A 22,274-nucleotide genomic window follows, 5' to 3' on the forward strand; every position below is an offset into this window, starting at 1 on the left:
TTTAATTTGTAAGAATTGGAGAGGTGAACTGAGATGAACATTCAGTTTCAATGTTCAAAGATGAATGTTCCCTAGATGCAGTTTGGATGGCTAGAGCCACGTTTTTGCTCTGGCCAATAAGGACAAATTCTGAACCAGGTCTGGATCTGACAATTCCTAGACAATTGTTTAAAACTGGCCCTGATACATCCTTATGTCTAATAAGAATGCTTCTCATGCTCACCTTCTTTGTTCAAAGTAGAAGTGAAAGCATTTCCATTTATTCACTTCCCTCAGCTCAATAAAATAAATTGGAACTAATTTTATCATTTATGTTTTCAAGTTAAGAAATCAGCAAAAATAAACAGGGAAGTAGGCTGTCTGCACTGTATTAACTCAAACTCATGAACAAGTGGGTTCAGGTTTTAAATGATCTGTAAAACCATGTTCTTTATCTACTACCATGAGGATGTAATGACTCATTTCTTTTTCACATTACAGTTATTATTATGGATTCTCCAATACTGAATCTTTTGGGGAAAAATGAGAACAAACTGGCAATTTCCAAAAAAAAGATAGTATCCTCTCTTCCTTTCAAGTTACAAAATGCCAAGTCCATTGTGATCAGTTCTGTAGTTAAAAAATGGGACAAAAATCATCATGGTTTGCCCTTTTATAGTGTAAAATTTTGTAGTGTTAACATTTGCAAAAGCGTTAACCAACTTTATTTATACTAATGTATTGCTCACTCATATTTTTAAATGCTTGCTCTGTGTCTTTTGATTTAAAAAGTCTGCTATATTCAGTACCTTATGCAGATAGAGCATGTTGAAAAATGAGAAAATGATCTTATGTAAAAAAAAACAACTATTTTTTCAGCATTTAGAATAGATCCACTTATGCTCTTGTGAAATGTTCTGTGATTTTTTTTAAATCAAAATTTAAGTACTTGAACATTTTTTATTATCAGTAAGAATGTGTGTGTTTTATGTAATAAGAATCAGTAATGTGTTCAATACATTTCTGACGAAAACTTTTGCTAAAAATTATTAATAATGGAAAGTGTCAATAAAGCAAAGGGTTGTCGGTTGTAGCTGTGTTGGTCTAAGGACATATGAAGACAAGATTCTTTGGGTAAATGTGACATCTTTTATTAGACTAACTAAATAGTTGGAAAATTTGGCTTCTATTTCACCCAGGAGAGCACATAAAACAAATAGAAGCCAAAATGCAAAAAATGCAGTCTGTGAAAATACAAATGTGTGGTAGTGAGGATTAGAGGACATGTGAGACAGTAGGTATGAGACAGGTAGGTTGCGGGAAGAAGGAGAGAATGTTGACCTGGTGATAGAATGTAGGTGGTACAATGCAGACAGGTTACCTGGGGTTATCAGATGTTAGGCAGGTTATAATGCGCCATAAATCCAATGTCTATATTTAGTTTATGATTTTTTGTATCCAGTAGATTTATGACATGAAGTTCATAGACTTGCCTGTGAAAGGTGTTCTGTAAATTCCCTTTGAGGATTAGAACTGAAAGACTGGAGAGAGAGTGGTTGTCTTGTGAGAGAAGTACACCCACAGGTAACTGGATATTTTTGTGAAGGCTCTTTTGAGATTTACAAGGTGACGAGTGCAGTTATTCTCAGGGCAAATTTGGTGGTACCAGAGGGCTTGGATGTATATTTCCACAGGACTGAACACCTACAATCCTCTACTACACACAACTTCAAATATGTTTCACAACTATGCAGGAGTACTTAAGAAAAACTTAGAAATCATCTCCTTCATGTAACCTACTCCAAAAGAGAGCAACTCAAGAAGGAAATCAACATGTGCTACAACACCTTAAAAAGAGATCAATCCAGATATCTTCCCAAACCTTATACAATGTATACAATAAGACTACCAAAGATTTTTTACAACATCCATCCAGCATAAAAAGAAGAAATGGAACCAATTATTATAGGAACAACTTTCTCAGCCACAAAAAAAACCATGAGAGAAACAACACCAATACCTTACAACAGTCCAACCTCATACTTGATGAAACTGAAGGAAACAGTCAAACCTCAAATATTATCAGTCTCTCCATGCACACACTTACCAAAGCTGAAAAATCTGTCCTCTCTAAAGAACTTAATTTCTGTCCAGAAAAATACCCTTATTAGATACTACAATGTGGAGAGCTAGAAGAATTTTTCTGACACCTCCGTCCAAGGAATATTTCTGCAAACAAAATCAGTCCACTTTCAACAACGCTTCTTTGATGTTGTCACAGGATAAAAAGATTAACACTAAAAAATCCAAAAAAATCCATCAGATTGGACACCCCACAGTGGACAAAATTCAAAACTTGACTGCTATATTGACTGCTTCAGGGAAAATATGTACAGTGAAAGAATCAACAACACCAGCATAACAACCTCTCCCTCTCAGAGAGAAGGGCCATAGAATCGCTAAGATCCAACCACCAAATAGTAATAAAACCAGCAGATAAAGGAGGAGCTATAGTTATTCTCAACTGTGAAGACTACATATAAGAAGCCAACAGATAACACTCTGACACCAACTACTACAAAAAACTAAAGGAAGATCCAACTCCCCCTTCCACATTAAAACTCAAAACCACCATCATATCATTTCCATCTGAACTACAAGAAAAACTACAGAATTTGATCCCCTCTACTACCCAACCCAGGGACATTTTACATGCTCCCGAAAATCCACCATGGATGTTACCAGCTTATACACGAACATCCCACACCAGGATGACATCCAAGCCTGCCTTGCATATCTGTAAGAGCAAGATTAAATCTCAGAATACAAACTAAAAGATATTACTGAACGTATACACTTCATCCTCACATACAACTTCAGTTTCAATAACCAACACTTCTTCAAGACCATAGGCACAGCTATGGGCATCAAAATGACCCCACAGTATGCCAATCTTTTTATAGGCCATCTGGTAGAAGAATTCCTCAAGAACTGCACCATCAAACCAAAGCTATACTTAAGATATATAGATAACATCATCATCATTTGGACTGAAAACGTGCAGTCTCAAATTGATTTCCATCACAAATGCAATAATCATCACCCTTCCCTCAGACTCTCTCTTGAATACTCCAGAACCAACTTTTCCTTTTAGACACTATGATCAGTATCCAAAATGGTAAAATACAAACCACCATATACAAGAAATCCACAGACCAACATACGTATCTGCACAGAACCAGTAATCACCCTAAATGCACCAAGCCCTTCAGTACCACTGGCTTTGCATTGAGCAGAATGCCCATGATCATCACCTCATAAATCTCAAAAGGGCTTTCACCCAACAAGGACACTCCTCCAGAGAGAGAGATCAAACTTTTGAAAGAGCCACCCAGATACCAACCATTAAGAGTTGCTTCACTACAAAAAGAAAATCCCCATGAATTGCACACCATTACTTATGACAGGCCATCCTTCCCTAGATCCTATATGGAAAATTCTCAAACAATTGCAACCCATACTAGAAAAAGACCTGATTCTTAAGGAGAACTTTCCAGAACCACCCATCTTAGCCTTTAAATAACCATTGAATCTCGCCAACCTCATCAGCAAAAGCAAAGTTCCTATGGCCCAAAGCACACCAAATAGATGCAGACCATGCCAGGACAAGAAATGTAAAACCTGCCGTCACATTTCCAACACTTCCACAATATATACACCCCACAACAGAACCATCACCATTCCTGGATCTTACTCCTGCACCTCCAGAATTGTAATTTATCTCATCCAGTGCACTAAATTCCCCAATGGAAAATATGTAGGAGAAACCATACAACAACCATGTACAAGAATGAATGCAAATCAAAAATCTATCAAGGACAAAAATTCAATTACCTGTAGGTATACATTTCTCACAAGACAACAACTCTCTCTCCAATCTCTCAGTTCTAATCTTCAAAGGGAATTTACATAACACCTTTCATAGAAGAGCCTATAAACTTCATTTCATAAATCTACCAGATACAAAAAAATCATGGATGAAACATAGACATTGGATTTATGGCACATTATAACCAGCCTAACATCTGATAACCCCAGGTAACCTGTCTGCATTTTACCACCTACATTCTAACACCAAGTCAACATTCTCCCTCCCCTTCCCTCCCCCCATCTACCTATCTCGCACCTATTGTCTCCCATAGCCTGGGATCCTTACCACAATGCATTTGTATTTTTGCAGACTGAATTTTGCATTTTGGCTTCTATTCTACCCAGGAGAGCACACAAAACACCAACAAAATCTCCCTATGCCTGAAGAAGGGTGTTTGTGCCCGAAAGCTTGCAAAAAAACAGTTTTTCTAACTATTTATTTTCTTTCTAATGAAAGATATCACATTTACCTGAAGAACCTTGTCTGTTAATAAAGCCAACAATTTTTGTGAAGATTCTTATTTTTGCAAAAAGCCTCTTCCTAAACAAAAATAACTGTTTAAAAAATTCAACGAGCATGATCCAAAACGGATTTTTGAAAAGACCTGTCTGAGAGGTCTATATCAATCAAAAGGAAATGCATTTTTTTTTCTTTTCCACAATATATACCCAAGCACAGTTTTAGCATATTGTACCATAAAGAAATGTGTGGGGAAGAACTGCTTTCATCATTCAGCAGCATGCTGGTAGCACTAAGTTGTTAGCACTAAGTGATGCAATTAAGTGTTTCTCAGAGTGATCTTCATACATAATTACAGTTCCATTTTGAACTAAGCTTCACTAATAACACTGTACCTGCTCTGTAATTAGGTGACTACCTTGTATTTCTAATGTACTCATATAAGTTGTACAGCAAAAACTAGTTACACAGCTACACTGTAAAATGCCATCTCTCACTGAGACACAGTAGAACCCATATGGTCAATACAAAATATATTTTAATACCATTTACAGGACTAAAAAGGATTAGAACAACTTCTTTTTGAAAAGCATAATTATATTTTAAATTGCACATGTCCTATTTGGCTTCAAATAAACAATTCTATTTTACCATGCAATCTTCTATAAATCTACAATCTACCAGCCAATCTTCTTTATTATAGGTACTATGTTATCACCTAGAGGCCCAAGGGGCCCATTGTGTTAGCCGCTGTATGAATACAGACCAAGATGTTGCACTCTTCACACAAAAGAAGTCCAGGTGAGAGCTGGAGGGCAGAAATAAGCATAAGAGATATTTATGTGGGTCTGTATGTTTAAATTTGTATTTTGTATTGCTCACAGGCTGTAGGTACATTACAGTATTCATGTTAAACCACCTTAATAAGTTAGTGAAGGAATGCACTCAGTGAGCCCAGTAACCTTAACTAGAGTTAAAGATAAATTCATGTTCCTCAAATTATTCTGTTCTGTCAAAGGCAAAACATTTTGCAGAAATACATTGATTTTGATTAAATCTTTTACCAGAAACTTTCTGAGTTACAGGGTGTGGCCTATGGTCACGTTGGATGAAACAGAAAGATAGGAAGAAAAACAAATGAGCAACAAACTTTGATATGAAAGTGGCAATTTCAACACAAATGTGTTTTTCCTATTGGGAAGGTGTAGTTTTTTCTTTTTTAAAAAATTCAGAACAGACTTCCATTCCAATTTTGAAATGCCAATGATCATCATGAAATTAACTGTCACCCTTTAACCATTTCTTTCCCTGGACCATAGTTCTCCACTGCCTTACAGTTTGTGCTGCCATTTATACCCATACAAATCAGTGGCACATTGCATTGATCACATGCCAGTAAAATGGCTGAATAAGCAACTGACTGAAGATCAAGAAAGCAGAAATATTTAGGAGAGACCCACATTTGACAATTATGGAATACTGGACTACATGAATAACTGGTAAAAATGTTCAGATGAAGACTCCCACTGCCACTAACCCAAATAAGACTGGATTTGCCAAGTAAAAGAAAGTTTGCAGGAACTGGAGAGCCTAGAAAAATGGTTCTGTGGCTATGCAACAAAACATATTTCATATTCTGAGCTATTATTCCCTAACGCACAGATGCTCAGTGGCAACCCTAACGTGTTCACCCCAATGGAAAAGAAGTGCTAGATCTTCTACTTGTGCCTGTTGGACTTGACCTTCCATGGTGAACATACCACAATCTGAATGCCATTTAAGTAATTTGTGTAAGTACCATTAGCACTCAGAAGAGCATTGAACATGAAGACAGTGCTGCTCACTGGGTAATTATAGGTTTGCCAAATAATATATTTTCCTCATTAGCATTAGAAGAGTGATTGAGAATTGCTCTAAATGTAAACATATGGATGTGGGTGCCTCTTCCCTGATATCACTGTTTTCTTGTGAGCAGCATAAATCAGAGAAGTGCAAAAAGGGATTTATTTTTAGAACATGTTTTCTTTGAGTTTCTATAGATCTGAAAAAAAACAAATGGAGAATAAATTTTCAAGGAAACATGAAGTGTCCATGTCTATTTTCAAGGAAAAGTTTAGAACAATGAACTAGCCTCTCTTTAACATGCATATTAAATATAACTCCAGGTCCTGTTTCAATCCATACAAGATCATGAGTTAAACAGGATGTAAATCACTATAGTATTTATACACATCTAATTTAAAAACATAAGAACATAAGACTGGGCAAGTCCTCCTGGGTCCATGAGTCAAAGTGCAGGCACCACACCATATGCATTGATTACACTCTGGGAAACTGATCAAACTTTTTTATATTCTAAGGCAGATCCAGAGGCTAAGTTGCTACAGGCTAGGAGAAAAGACATCATGGACTCCATGAAAAATAAATGATATCCATGCATTCTAGATTAAGTGCAAAAAACATCTTTAAGCACAAAGAACGCTTTCAAGAGAACTTTGGATGTTTATCTTGCTGGGATCTTATGACCCCAGCTGACTTCCTGCCCCTGGGGCACAGGGCTGGACTCAATGATCTTCTGAGGTCCCTTCCAGCCCTAATATCTATGAAGTCTATGAAATCTATGAGAACCAGAGCCTTAGTTGATCTGGAACCAACCCAAAGAAGCCAACAAAAAGTATGGGAGTAAGCAGGTAAGCTCTACTAGCAATAGCAGAAACAATGGCAGTAGCTGGCAAAAGTCCCAAAAATCCCCTCGCAATATTGGCAATGCACGTTTCTCATCTTTCAGCTGCTGAGGGTTCTCTCTATATCCACTGTGTAAAAAAGTGGAACAATGTACATGTTGAACAAGCACATAAACAGGCTACTTCAAGGCAAAAGGGGCAGGAATTTATGATGAGTCAGTTGCTCTGCAGAAATGCCCCATCTACTTCTTTCAGGGATCTACTTTGTGCAAAATGGAGTTTTAATAAATAATAAATAAATGGAGTTTATTATCTACCTAAGAGGACTTCTACCATCTTTGATTTCTCCCCAGCCTGATGAAGGGTGCCCAAAACCTTTCAAAGAAATACATTTTTTGCTACTTTTTAGTTGGTCTAATAAAAGATATCATCTGTAAACCAAGAGTTTTGTTTTTCCCATCTACTTCTTATCCTTTAATAAATGGAAGCTAACCTATGGTAGCTTAGTTCTGTTTTGCTGGTGAGAGCAAATGAAAGGTTGGCTTTCATTAGTTCAGGGCAAGAAGGCATGAAATTGTCTGGTTATTGTTGGCTCTGGATTTAGGACCCAGATACCTTGTTCCAGGGGGCCCTCATACCGACCAGGACATTTCCATTTGATAATAGGCAAATTTATTGATACATAGTGATAACAAAAAAGAAGCAATCAAAACAATCAAGCAATCCTATATGTCTACCAAATCCTAGGGCTGTCATCAGAGTCAAAGTATATCTGGCCAGGACACAGGCTTCACTCTGAGGCTGTCTCTTAGGTGTCAGATGTCAGCAAATCGGCAGCCTGGAGGTGGGATGCCGAGGCCCACATCCCCCCTCCAGTGGGGTGGATGAGACAGGCCCTCTGTCCATAGTGGCCTTGGGGATCATTCCAGGTGGAAGGGGACGGGGACCCCTCTCAGGGAGGAGGAGGAGGAAGAACAATGAGGAGGGGCAGGGAGGGAGGACAGGGAGGACTTTGTTACTATCAAGTCTCTGCTTTTGTATTCTTCTTCCCTCCTGATGACTCTTGATCCGTGGCTATCACTGGTTGGTCCCTGCATGTATTTGTTATACATCCACATAGCTTATCCCATGCACACATACTAATTTGGTCTTTCCAAGCCTTTTCCTAGTTTGGTCTGTTTCCCCCAAAACCAGGACTCAGGCCCCCCTGCTCTGGGGCCTTGTTAGCTGGTGCCACTTTATCTTATGTTATGGGCAGTGTAGTACATGTCCCTAATTCCCAGATTGTTTTCCAGACTATGTGTCCTTGTTGGCCTTGTTGTGTTAGACAGCCTGTCTGCTTTCAAGGCTGTGCGAAACTGTCTGACTGTGTGACCCAGACTCTTAGAAATCAATTAACCCCTACTGCCCATCCTGAACCATTCTAATGCATATACATATACCTGTAAGTCAATTCCCCCCCACCCAAGCAAACCTTTAAATACCATTTTCTAAGCTAACAGTTATATTATTTATTATTTGTGTAGTGTTACCCGAGTGTTCGCCTCCTATTGACAAAAATGGCTCTGGAACAAACCGACTTCTGTAATACCAAATAAAAATGTTTTGAAAACCGGAACAAGACTGACAAAAACTACATTACCAAAAAAGTTACTTTTCCGTCACCATGGTTTAGACATCACTTGTATTGACCAGAGGATCAGGTAGGCAAAAGGACCATGTATAAACCTTTTCCTACCTTTACTAGTCATTATTTTTTTCTCCAAAGAGACAGCAGTAATAAGTTTTAAGCACAGTTGTAAAGCAATTTTCACCTAAAACTGGTGAAAGAATAAGAAGGGTGATATCTACAATTTTACCCACTGGCTTATTTAAACCCAATATGACTAATGGAAATATTCAGTGGGTACATGTGGATTTGTTATTAAGAAAAAATATAGCTTTGAGTCTGCGTTGGAAAAACAAAGTGCTACCCACCTGCTGAAGATGAATAGATTGATGATTTAATAGAGACAGCTTCATATTACAAATCAATACCTATGCTTCAGAATAAAGAGGATGAACTGAGGACAGGTGGAAAGGAAACTCTTTGATGCCTACTTCATCCTAAATTGAGAATAAATTCTGTTGTGGCCTGGCACTGCTGCATGGCTGGAGAGCTTGAGAAGAAAATCCAAACCAAGGCAGTCAATGTGGTATATAATCATCCCCTACCTTGACTACAGATATTTATGCGGTATGCTCAGCCTAAGTAGTGCTTTTGTAGCACCCTAGTATAAATGCTGGTGAGATACTATACTGAATAAACCAAGTGGCCTACAATGGGAACTCCTAGTTGACAGCTCTTAGCAAGGACCCATCATCTGGTAGGAACTAGAGTTATCATGGCAGAGATCCCTTTCGCTTATGGTGATGGGAGCAAAAACTGAGACTCACAGTGACTCCCTCAGATGAAGAAAAGACTTTCCTTCAGAGAAAAACTGAGTTAAAGAACCTGAATTCTACTGCTTCTCACTTCTAAAACAGATCCAAAGGTTTCCTACGAAGTATCAGAGTAATCAGGTAGAGGAACATGGGATGGGAGGAGGTACAATTACGTGCATCAGAGACCCGTTTCCAACAGATCCCTAACTTCCTGAGATTGCACTCCTGCCCAAGAGGCACAGAGTCAATCTAATCCTTTTTCACACCAACCTTGATCTTTCTCAGAATGGATCAGCCCTGTGAGGAAGCTAGTTTATGGAATAATGCATGCATAGAACACCCCTGGTTCCTAAGTGATCATAGGCTAAAACTTGTTCTTATAGCATTTCATCTAAAAACCATGAAAATAAGGCCAAGTATCTGCAAATACCTTAGCGAGTTCATAACCAAAAGCATACAAGTAGGCCCATAAGCTTCAATAAGATTATATACACGGTTTAAACTAAGCAGTAATGAAAATGTTTGCAAAATTGCAGCTCGAATCATAAAACCAAAGATACTATGGGAATTATAGCTACCCCCTTTTTCCTGAGAAAGCATTTAGGAAAATCTGCAAGTAAGTATGACACAATCATTTAATTCAAATTAAATTTGCATATCTCGATTCTGATAACTATTGAAAGGATATCTATTGTTTTTAATTTTCTCATAATAATATAATTTTGGCTTCTTCATGAAATTGTTCTGTTCATTAGTGGGCTGAAATATATATAGAAAAATAAAATTTACTGTGCCAATTCATGTAATTCTATTATTGATTCCTTTCTTTCTGTCCCTTTGAAATGCTGCATTCCCCCTGCATGTACAAGTTTCTGCAAGATGCTTACTAATTAGTAACATTTTACACATACACCCAGAAACAGACAGCTATGGGATGAAACAGCGTGCAGAAAGATTTTGTTGGCATGAGTTTGGAATGGCTGCATAACTCAGACACTTTATCACCATTTGTTTACATTTGAGGGCAATGATATATTGTTCAGTTCCTGGATTCCTTTGGTCCTGTATTCATCAATTAAGTGTTAAATTAGATGAAGTCAAAAGATGTGATTATAAAAAATTAAAAGCAATCTATATCCTGTCAAATTGATATCGAAATCATTCCAAATTAGTTCAAAATACTCCTTATATGTCCTTATTTATATTGTGTATGTCCCACATTTTCTATATACAGACACTTTTAAGAATAATTGAGTCCTAAAATATTTCAGTAGTGCTATTTTTCATATCCCTCCTTTACTATCATAAGAAAACAGTTCTCTCAAGAACAGAGCAACGTCTTGGGGAAAGAGCACGCTGGCCATGTCCACATGAGCCTGAACATTTGGTTCCCCGGGGAATGCCTGTGCCATGTGTGCACTGGCATGTGGCAAGTTACCCCAGGTGGAGTAGGGGAGGCTAGGGCCAGCACTGTGCTGGCCTCAGCAGCCTTACCTGGAATCCTGGGGTCCTCCCGGGGCTCCAGCAGTGGCAATTCTCCCACATAGAGTCTGGCTGGCAGCCACAGTGCGACTCCAGGCAGCCCTCTGGGTGGATATCCAGGGGTCAAAAAAACCCACAGAAAAAAAAAAGTGGAGCAGCAAATGCGGGGCCAGCACTCACTTTCAGTGCAGAGACAATCTGAATGTGTGGTATGTGGCACCACAGTCATGTTTGCAGTGCCATATACTGCACGGCCATGGTCGTCTAAATGCAGCCACTGGGTGCATCTATATGAGCTGTTTTACTGCTAAGTAGCATAGTTTGCTGCACAGTAAATATGCATATCTACATTTATGTGTGCTGCCTTCTCTGCTTTTTTTCCATGTGGGTTTTTTGAACCTGGGATCTCCCAGGGTCAAAAAAACCCCCAAAATCCTGCACAGCAAGGTAGCAGCATGGGAAATGCCTGAATGTGCAGTTTCTACAACAACACATACCACATGGCCGTGCTTGTGTGGATGTGGCCATTAGCTTCAAAAAACTATGTCAAATTACAGCACCTGAGAAGCACCTGTACTTTCTTTATTTCAGTTTGAATTCAGTGTATATCCTTGAGGTTTTGGAGGTGCTTCAAACACTCAGGCCACAGTATGGTTTGTACCTACATTATCCATGACTGAGGAAAGTCAGTGCCCATTGTGATTTTCAGTATTTCCCTTTGGATGTCCTCTTTCTTTACAGAAGTGATAGGGTGGCCTTGCTTCAATAAATTCTTAATGCTGACAAAGTTACTAACGCCTAACCTGCATCAAGTCTCTTTCACTCTCATTCTCTTTCACTCTTTTTTTTTTTTTTTTTTTTTTTGAGGAAGATGGCTAGAGTTGTGGTAGGGCAGGTCTGGTGAATTCTGGTGCCCTCAGGGGTCAAGCCAGGTGAAAGATAGATGGAGAGGAATGGACACAAAAATCTCAAAGGTAATTAAAGTGCCTGAAGGCCTGGATAAACACTTAGTAAGGTAATTGGAAGAGTTTAAATACATCCACAAAATAAATCACAGTTTCTCGTTTTAATATGAACTGGTTAATTTCCTTTATTTCTCGCCTGCCACAACTTTGATGGAATAAGGTAGAGAAATAAACACAATCCCAAGAAATGAAGAAGATATCGCGTCTGTGGTTCAGCAAAATAACTCTTGTGCACAGTTATTATGTCCCTCCTAGACAACTAACATCTTAGATATATTTAGTTTCCTCTCTCTTTGGGAACTTTCACTGTCTTGATTGCTTGCTCTGTTCTCCTCTGTATGAATCTCAAGCAAATGGGAATCCTCTGCCACCTTGTATTTTCTACTGATATCAAAATGTGGGGTTCTCTTCCCTCTGTTAATCCTCATCCACTCTTGTTTCTTTCTCTTTTATGTCCCCAGGAAGGTGCTAGATGTCCCCAGGTATCAGCCTTACCAACTCGAAGGTTTCCATCATCACCTCACTTCAGCTTCCCAGGTAAGTATCTCTCTAGGACCCTTCTTCCATTCCCTTCTCTCTGCCATCTGTCATCTCTCTTATAGTCTCTCCATATTTCTTCTCGGTTTCTTTCTTCTTTCAGGAAATAATTCTGGTCTCTATTCCCCTTTAAATCCTTCCGACCATTCCCTGCATTTCTTGCAGCTGGCACTCTTATCTCGCTCCCTCCGCACATGCAATCCTTTGTTTTTGTTTTCATCCGGGTCCCTCTCTCTTCCATCTGGGTATCCCTGCCCCTTTCTTTCCTCGGGCTCATTGCCAAGGTAAGTTCTCTGTTTCCCTTCGCTTCCCTGGTGTTCTGTGATGGGGCAGACTTGTTGTCCTGTCATAGTAATACAATAAAAAAAGACATCAATGTGCTCAGGGAAAGAATAGCACAGTTGATCTGATACTTGAAATGTTTATTCACTAATGAAAGAAGTATGGAGAACAAACAGGAAGAATTGGAGGTCCTAGTAAAAGCATAGAATTATGATGTAATTAGGATTATGGAGATGTGGTAGGACAGTTCACAAGACTGGAGTATGGTCATAGATGGATATAGATTGTTCACGAAGGATAGAGAGTGGAAAAAAGAACGCGTTGCCCTACATCTAATGGTAATGTGCATGTGTTCAGGGTACAGTACAAAGTAGAAGGTAGGCCTGTTGAAAGCTACTGGGTAAAGGTCAGAGTGGAGAGTAGCAAAAGAGATGTCATACTGGGCATGTCTAATTATCTGCACAGTAAATGTTGCATGTCTACACATGCACCTCTATTCAGCCAGAGTAGATTGTAGACACTGCTCCAGCTGGCTGGGCATGAGGCTGCTTCAGTGTGGGAGCAGCCTGCTAGTTAGCCCCACACTGAAGTGCCATCATGCCCCAGCACCCTCATCCCCACTGCGACACATTTTGCTGGGGGGAGCAGGCCTGGGCTGCCAGCCTGATCCCACATGCTCCCTGTCACCTGGGGTTGCTCTGACTGAACTCAGCATGCCATGCTCCCAGCACACATGTAGATGCAGTGCCCAGGAGCTCTGGCAGAACTCCAGGAGCTCTGGAGTTTCTTCAAGTGCTCTAGTAGCACATGTCGACATGCATACTGGGTGTCTTCTGCAGGCCTCCAAACTAGAAGGAAGTGGTGGAGGCCTTTTTTAAACAACTGAGAGAAACTTCCAAATCACAGGACCTGTTTCTCATGGGGGGCTTTAATTATCAGGATACCTTCTGGGAGGGAAATACAGCACTACACAAGCAGTCCAGCATATTCCTGGAGTGCGCTGGGGATAGGTTTTTGATAAAAATGGTAGAATGAGGGGTGAATCTCTTCTTGACTTATTGCAGGCTGAGAAAATGAAGGTGGAAGGTAACTTGGGTGACAGTGGGCCTTGAGTAGCCTGATACTACCGCGCAGTAGCATCACATGACAAAAACCATGACACTATGCTACTGCACAGTAGTATTAGGCTACTGTGGAGTAGTGTCACAAAAAAGCATTTGCCAGTGCTACTGCACAGTAACTCCAGTTACTTCACACATATTTAGTAATTGTTTGTTACTTGTACTTTAGTACACTTGTTTATTACTTGTACATTAGTACGTATTTAGTATTTGTTTATACAAGTACTAAACACAGGTACAGTAACCACTATGCAGTAGTAAGCCATGTAGACATGGCCAGTAACCATGAAATGATAGAGTTGATACTATGGGGAACAAGGAAGGAGAGCACCAGAACAAGGACACTGGACTTGAGAAAGCAAACTTTAACAAACTGGTGGCAATATCCCTTGGAAGGCACATCTGAAGGGGAAAGGAGTTCAGAAGAGCTGGCTCTACTTTAAGGAGACCCTCTTAAGGGTACAGAAGCAAGCTATCTTGATGTGACAGAAGAATCAGAAGTGCAATAGGAGACAAACCTGGCTAAACAGCAATCTTGTCAATGAGTTGAAACTCAAAAAGGAATCCTGTAAAACATGGTAACTTTGTCATGGTACAAGGGAAGAGTATAAGAGTATTCTATGGGGATGCAGGCAAGCTGAACCCTACAGTATTGAAGGAATTGGCTGAGGTAATTTTGGAGCCATTGGCCATCCTATTTGAGACCTCATGGAAGTTGAAGCTGGTCCCTGAGTGAATCATGATTGATTGGTAACTGGTAACACAGTAACTTAGCAGCCAGGCCTGCAATAGTGTCTCCCACGCCCCCAGACAGAGACAGCCAGTTGCACAAGTACCCATGTCATGAGTTTTGTCTGTCAGCAGCTAGGGATGCAGGGCCCCAGACCTCCCCTGCACCGATCTCCTTGACAGCTGGCAGGTGTTGTGGCCACAGCAGGGGCCACCATCCCTGCAGCTTTCACCCTGCTGCGCCTTAATACACACAAGGTCACCCATGTCACGAGTTTTGCTTGTCCGCAGCTTGAGCTGCAGTTGCCCCTAAACCCCTCCACCGATGTTCTTGAAACTTGACAGGCTTTTTGGCATCACCAGGAGCTACCACCCCTGAAGTTTTGACCCCCATGTGTTGTAACACATAGACGTGACATGAGTTTTGCTTTCAAGAATTTGGGGTACAGTTCCCCCCAAACCCCTGCACCAATCTTCTTGAAGCTTGGCAAACTTCATGCTCTCAGCAGCTAGAGGTGCAGGGCCCCAGAAGCCAGAACCCCTGCACCGATCTCTTCAACAGCTGGCAGGCTTCATGGCTGCAGCAGGGGCTACCATCCCTCCAGCTTTCACCTTGACACCACAGTGTCACCCATGGCATGAGTTTTGCCTGGCTGCAGCTTGAGGGGAAGCTACAGCTTGAGGGGAAGTTCCCCCCAAAACACTGCACCAAACTTCTTGAAACTTGGCAGGCTTTGTGGTCTCAGCCAGGGCAACCACTCCTGCAGTTTTCACCCCCCTGTGATGTAACATGTACGTGTGACATCAGTTTTGCTTTCAAGAATTTGGGGTGCAATTTCCCCTGAACCCCTACACTAATGGCAGAAATATATAAATATTAAAAAGAATAAAATCTTGCATGAATACTAAAATACTAGAGAATATTAAAAATATAAACTCCTTTGGTGCATGAACCAAAGGAGCCACAATTTATAACATGTCAGCACAGTCATATCTGAACTCAAATGGATTTCAATTCAACCTCCAATCCATAATCCTGTGCCTTAAGGAAGCGATCCTTCGGGCACAAAGCAAGACGATCCCGGTGTGAGGTAAAAGAGGGAAAGGGGCCAGGAGGCTTCCCTGGCTGACCAAAGAAATCCAGGGCAGCCTAAGGGCCAAAAGGGGAGCACATAAAAAGTGGAAACAGGGAGAGATCACCAAAGACGAATATACCTCCTCTGCTCGTGCTTGTAGGGAGGCAGTTAGACGGGCCAAAGCTACCATGGAGCTGAGGATGGCAACCCAAGTAAAAGACAACAAGAAATTGTTTTATAGATATATAGGGAGTAAAAGGAAGGCCCAGGGAGGAATAGGACCCCTGCTAAATGGGCAGAAACAATTGGTGATGGACAGAGGGGACAAGGCTGAACTCCTCAACGAGTTCTTTGCCTCAGTGTTCCTAAGCGAGGGGCACGACAAGTCTCTCACTGGGGTTGTAGAGAGGCAGAAGCAAGGCGCCAGACTTCCATGCATAGACCCTGAGATGGTGCAGAGTCACTTGGAAGAACTGGGTGCCTTTAAGTCGGCAGGCCCAGATGAGCTCCATCCGAGGGTGCTGAAGGCACTGGCTGACATCATTGCAGAGCCACCGGCAGGAATATTTGAACGTTCATGGCGCACGGGCCAAGTCCTGGAGGACTGGAAAAGGGCCAATGTGGTCCCCATTTTCAAGAAGGGGAGGAAGGAGGACCCGGGCAACTATAGGCCAGTCAGTCTCACCTCCATCCTTGGCAAAGTCTTTGAAAAAATTATCAAGGCTTACATTTGTGAGAGCCCGGCAGGACAAATTATGCTGAGGGGAAATCAGCACAGGTTCGTGGCAGGCAGATCGTGCCTGACCAAACTAGTCTCTTTCTATGACCAGGTTACGAAACGCCTGGACACAGGAGGAGGGGTGGATGTCGTATACTTAGACTTCAGGAAGGCCTTCAATACGGTATCCCACCCCATACTGGTGAACAAGTTAAGAGGCTGTGACTTGGATGACTACACAGTCCAGTGGGTGGCGAATTGGCTGGAGGGTCGCACCCAGAGAGTCGTGGTGGATGGGTCGGTTTCGACCTGGAAGGGTGTGGGCAGTGGGGTCCCGCAGGGCTCGGTCCTTGGACTGATACTCTTTAATGTCTTCATCAGTGACTTGGACAAGGGAGTGAAATGTACTCTGTCCAAGTTTGCAGATGACACAAAGCTATGGGGAGAAGTGGACACGCCGGAGGGCAGGGAACAGCTGCAAGCAGACCTGGACAGGTTGGACAAGTGGGCAGAAAACAACAGGATGCAGTTCAGCAAGGAGAAATGCGAAAAAATGTCCAGCACACCTACAGCCTAGGGAATGACCTCCTGGGTGGCACAGAGGTGGAAAGGGATCTTGGAGTCCTAGTGGACTCCAAGATGAACATGAGTCGGCAGTGTGACGAAGCCATCAGAAAAGCCAATGGCACTTTATTGTGCATCAGCAGATGCATGACGAATAGATCCAAGGAGGTGATACTTCCCCTCCATCGGGCGCTGGTCAGACCGCAGTTGGAGTACTGCGTGCAATTCTGGGCGCCACACTTCAAGAAGGATGCGGATAACCTGGAGAGGCTCCAGAGAAGGGCCACTCGTATGATTAAGGGCCTACAGACCAAGTCCTACGAGGAGAGACTAGAGAAACTGGACCTTTTCAGCCTCCACAAGAGAAGGTTGAGAGGCGACCTTGTGGCTGCCTATAAGTTTATCACGGGGGCACAGAAGGGAATTGGTGAGTATTTATTCACCAAGGCGCCCCTGGGGGTTACAAGAAATAATGGCCACAAGCTAGCAGAGAGCAGATTTAGATTGGACATTAGGAAGAACTTCTTCACAGTTCGAGTGGCCAGGGTCTGGAACGGGCTCCCAAGGGAGGTGGTGCTCTCCCCTACCCTGGGGGTCTTCAAGTGGAGGTTAGTTGAGTATCTAGCTGGGGTCATCTAGACCCAGCACTCTTTCCTGCTTATGCAGGGGGTCGGACTCGATGATCTATTGAGGTCCCTTCCAACCCTAACATCTATGAATCTATAACATAACTTTAAATTAAACTTAATCCCATTTCAAACCTTGACTCCCATCTCTATCTGTTTAAGGATGTTAATCAGGGATAAATGAGGCATAAATAATATCTGACTAGAACACCTACCATTCATGAAAGCAGACTTACTAAGTGAAATGGACTTTTTATGTGGAAGTTCCACTAAAAGACAATGCTATAACAAGTACATCAAGGTTCCCCCACCTTATTCAGTAGAAAGTGAAAGGAGAATAAGGATGATTTTCCTTTGGCAAAACATTTGTCAACTGCCAGATTGAACAGTGAGTATAATGTACTGACAGATTATAAACAAAGAATGGATGAAAAAGTCCCTCAACATGTCTTTTATGTCTAAGATAGTACAATTATTGTGGAGAAATTGATGCCTAACTCTTTTAGGTCATGAAGACTATCTCAGCCTATTTGTAAGCCATTTTGAATTAGAATAAATGGCATTTAGTTTTGCATTTTGTATGTTCTTCAGCACTATTTTATTTTCTCAAGAAAAATATAGATCTGGTTTTCAACTGTTATACAGTAAACTCTCTGGTAACTGGCACTTTATAAGCCAGTATGCTCTGTTAACCGGCATGCCAGCTTGTAAGGAAAAGTGAAACCGGGAGTGCCCACCGTGGCTCTTCCAGTTTATCCGAGCCCCCATGGCCCAGGGCAAAGTAGCCTGTGCTGCCGAGCCCCCACGGCCTGGGGGCATAACAGGCTGTGTGGGGCTATGCAGGGCCCACCTCCTTGTCCCATGGGGCCTACGGGAAGGGTGGTGATGCCACCAGAGGGGCAGAGGGATGCCCCAGACATGGCGGGAGAAGCAGCAGCCGGGGCTGCTCAATTAACCGGCATATATTGTTATCCGGCATCCCCCATTCCTGGGGGGATGCTGAATAACAGAGCTTTTACTGTACCACCAGAAAAGTGTTCTGAGGAGTGTCTATTAAAAATTAAGTAGAATAGCTTTAAGTTTCTGTACACAGCTGGAAATTCTTGTTTGGCTATCATGAATGTTAACTTTATGTATATATCCCAGTCCTTCTAGGACATGTGCCAGTGGGCTTCTGTGCCTATATAGGCTGCATCCACACACATGCTTGCAGCAACTCAAATAGCAGCAGCACAAATTCATGCCAGAGATTTGTGCCTCAGCACACATGCCTGAACTCACACTTCGGTGTGAGGCAAATTGTACTACTTGGGCCCACCTCCTCCTGGATCTGCAGTTAGGGGGAGCTGAAGGCTACAGCCAGCACCTGTGCTGGCCCCAGCAGTTAAAAAAGCTAACCTGGTGAATAGCTCAGGGCTACTTGTCCTCAAGAACGTCTGAGGCTTGGCTAGTTCATATACGGAGACACTAGCCCCCAGTGCTGGCTGGATGGCTGCAGCAGCCCTGACCTAGAGTGGCCCCTGAACACTCCACCCACTACAGGAGTCTGGCAGCAGGGGCTGCTGCCTGACTGTGACTTGTGACAGTATCTGGCCCCTTGGAACTGCAGCCCCATGTCTGTGTGCCTGCCAGACCTGGACAGGGATTGCACAGCTGCCTGGGCTGTGGTATGGGCACTGCAGCAGAGCCACCTGCACCTCTGGCCCAGCTGCCAGTGGGCCGTGGTTGCACAGTTGGTCTTCATGCAGCATTACTACCATGTGTGCCTCCAACCATTTGGGCACCTATTGCCTGGAGGATGTGCTCATTGTGGTGGCCCGCTTTGCACTGTTAAAGCATGTCCTTCTGGCCCCAAATGGCCAGGAGGTCAGCCACTTCATTTGCCCTCCAGCTGGGTCCCTGGTGCCATCCCTGGGCAGGCGCCTTTGCCAGGGTCCCACCACTTGCCTCACGAGCAAGAATCCTGGTGTTCCCTGTTTAAAAATTGCAAATTCTCTGATAAAAAACACCAAATTCACTCATTAAAATACCCCCAAATCCTTGTTCTTCCATGATTAAAATGAAACTCCACTAAATATATATAGAGAGAAAGAAATCAGTTGGCTAATGTTTTGTTGATGTATTTACACTTTTAAAGCAATTGGGAAGCCTACTAGTGCCTCTATCATCAGTCCCCCCCCCCCCCCAAACCCCACAGTTCCCCTAACCTCATGTCCCTGCTTACTGGGGACAGAGCCTGGGTCCGAGCCGCTGCTGCAGGCTTGCCCCGCTTCTGCTTCTTTCAGCATGTTGAGCCAGAGTGCTGTAGCAGCAGGGGCATATGGTAGCCATAGAGACACTCTGGTGGGTGCTAAAGCATCTTCTTGGAGGACCCAGCCTCTGGTTGCTTCAGGGCATACTTTAGGAGCATGTCCAGCACTGCTTTATTCTAGGGTGTGTTTTTTATACCAGGATTTCCCAGTATCCAATCTGGAGTCCACACTGAAAATATGCAGCACAGGGAACATTTGTTCATTTATGACGTGCCTCCTGTGGCATCTCAAGCTTCTTTGAGATGCTGCAACAGGCACGTGTTCATTCATCTGGATATGCCATAGATACCATTGCAGGGCTGTGGCCTAAGTAACACCTATGAAAGTTTTCATCCTGAAAAGGTGCATTTCAATAACTGTTAGAAATTATAACATGTCTTCCAGGAATTGGTCATTGAAAATTTGTCCTGATATTTCAATAACTTCCAGTCATTTAAAATCCTGCTGAAACTTCAGTGAGATGGGGCATTTATACACGTGCTTGGGGTGGGGCACTTTAATTAGAATGGGTCCAAGATCCACTTTAATTAAAGCACCAGGAGTGGCTTGTGTATCACTGTCCCCATGCTTAAAAATGTTGGCAAGGGAGCTTTATGTAAAGCTTATCAAATGAGTTTTAAATAACCCCACCACCATTTTTAAGCATGGAGATGCTGATACATGAGATGCTGGAGGCTGCTGGAATGCGGTAATTACCACACTCCAGCAGACTCAATTAATTGAGTCTGCTCGGACACGCTGTAATTACAGCACATCAGAGCAGACTTGCTGCATGTGTTTAGGTACCCACGGATTTCTGGGGAAGCCAATAACATCCTCCTCTTGTTGATGCTAATTAATCTGTTATTCAATGTATGCAGTTTGTATTATAGTGTAACTACAATTTTACTTACTACTGGTCCAATGCAAGAATATTAGAAGTTGTCCACATGTTTCTTGAATCTGTGTAAATTGTTTGCAATAACAATAATTCATGCAGAACAAATATTTTAGGATGACTATTACACTAAGAGGTTTTAGTCACATAGTTTCTGACTCTATCTTCTGACAAAGAAATGTAAAGAGAAATGTAAAGTGCTCCACCTTGGGACGAGCAACCCCCAACACACCTATAGACTTGGTGGCACCAATCTAACTAGCACCATGAATGAAAGGGACCTGGGGGTAATAATAGACCACAGTATGTATATGAGCCAGCAGTGCAATGCTGAAGCCAGTAGGGAAAATAATACTCTGGCATGCATCAATCGATGGAGGACAGTCCTCAAGGAGAACTATACATTAGTGACCAGCACCTGTAGGGAAATGATCAGGAAAGCTAAGGCAGCCAGCAACTGAATTTAGGTTAGCCATGGGAGGCAAGGACAATAAGAAGTCCTTATTTAGGTATTTAGGCAGTAGAAGGAACCTTGAACGTCCTTAATACTTCTGCAACAGGGATGTAAAATGCCATTGCTTATGTTAGTGAGAGGAGCATTTTCACTTAACTATTACTCAACGCTAAGTGTGCACTGGTGCAAATGGCTACATTATAATATATGGCAATGGAGAGTCAGGCCCTCTACGTCAAGTACTAAGGAAGATGATGAACCTTGAAATATCAGTGTCACTAGATGTGTTTTTGTTTGGGGTTTTTTTTAACCAAACACAGTGGGCCAAGCACTGCAATTCCTCTTTCTACAATATTAACACTAACTTCATGGTAGTTCATGGTGTACAAAGAAGTTGCAGAAGTCATTTTTTGACAGGACTACATAAAAAGTCATTAAAAGAAATTGGGAAGAACATTTACAGCTAGCCTGTGGATTGGGGATGAAATTTATGCAACAAAATGAACAGATGCCTGAGAGTTATAGATTCCATGGAAATATTTTCCCAAAGACACTTCACATATTTTTAGGAAAAATATGTATATAATTATATAACAATATATAACATCTTGCTGCAATGTTGTCTATATATGTAAACCTGTTTTATTCTGAAAAGCTACTAAATAGTCCAATCCTTTCTAATACCAGACATATGGACAAAGCCAAATCTGAGTAGTCCAAGCAGAATACTTCTAACCAGAAAAATTAAAATACAAACAGGGGAAGAGAGGTACAAAAGTCTTAATGTTGGCTTCACAAATTCCTTTAGTAAGCAAGGACTAGGATTCATCAGTGTTTACAACCAGAGCCAGATTTTCAAAAGCTTTCAGAATATCAGATGCTGAGCTTTCTTAACTCTCTACAGATTGGTGTCTTAATGGGAGCCTCTGGGTGTTAAGTACTTTGGCAAATCTGTCCTTCATTTATATTCCTAAGTGAGAGCTGAGTTCTTTGGAAAATCAGCTGCAACTGTGGGTGCTGACTACTTGAAAAGCTATTTGAAAATGAATTCATT

The 22,274-nt window shown here is 41.9% G+C and overlaps 1 long non-coding RNA gene across 1 annotated transcript in view; it reads left to right on the plus strand.

The window, feature by feature from the left end:
* The window catches only part of LOC132248500 (uncharacterized), a 49,379-nt gene that overhangs the window by 16,884 nt on the left and 10,221 nt on the right, over positions 1–22,274 (plus strand). The window contains exon 2 of the long non-coding RNA XR_009459698.1: positions 12,386–12,461. This is a non-coding gene — a long non-coding RNA (uncharacterized LOC132248500). The remainder of the gene's footprint in view (positions 1–12,385; positions 12,462–22,274) is intronic.

This window comes from Alligator mississippiensis, chromosome 2 (genome assembly GCF_030867095.1).
Source record: "Alligator mississippiensis isolate rAllMis1 chromosome 2, rAllMis1, whole genome shotgun sequence".
Taxonomy (NCBI): Eukaryota; Metazoa; Chordata; order Crocodylia; family Alligatoridae; genus Alligator; species Alligator mississippiensis.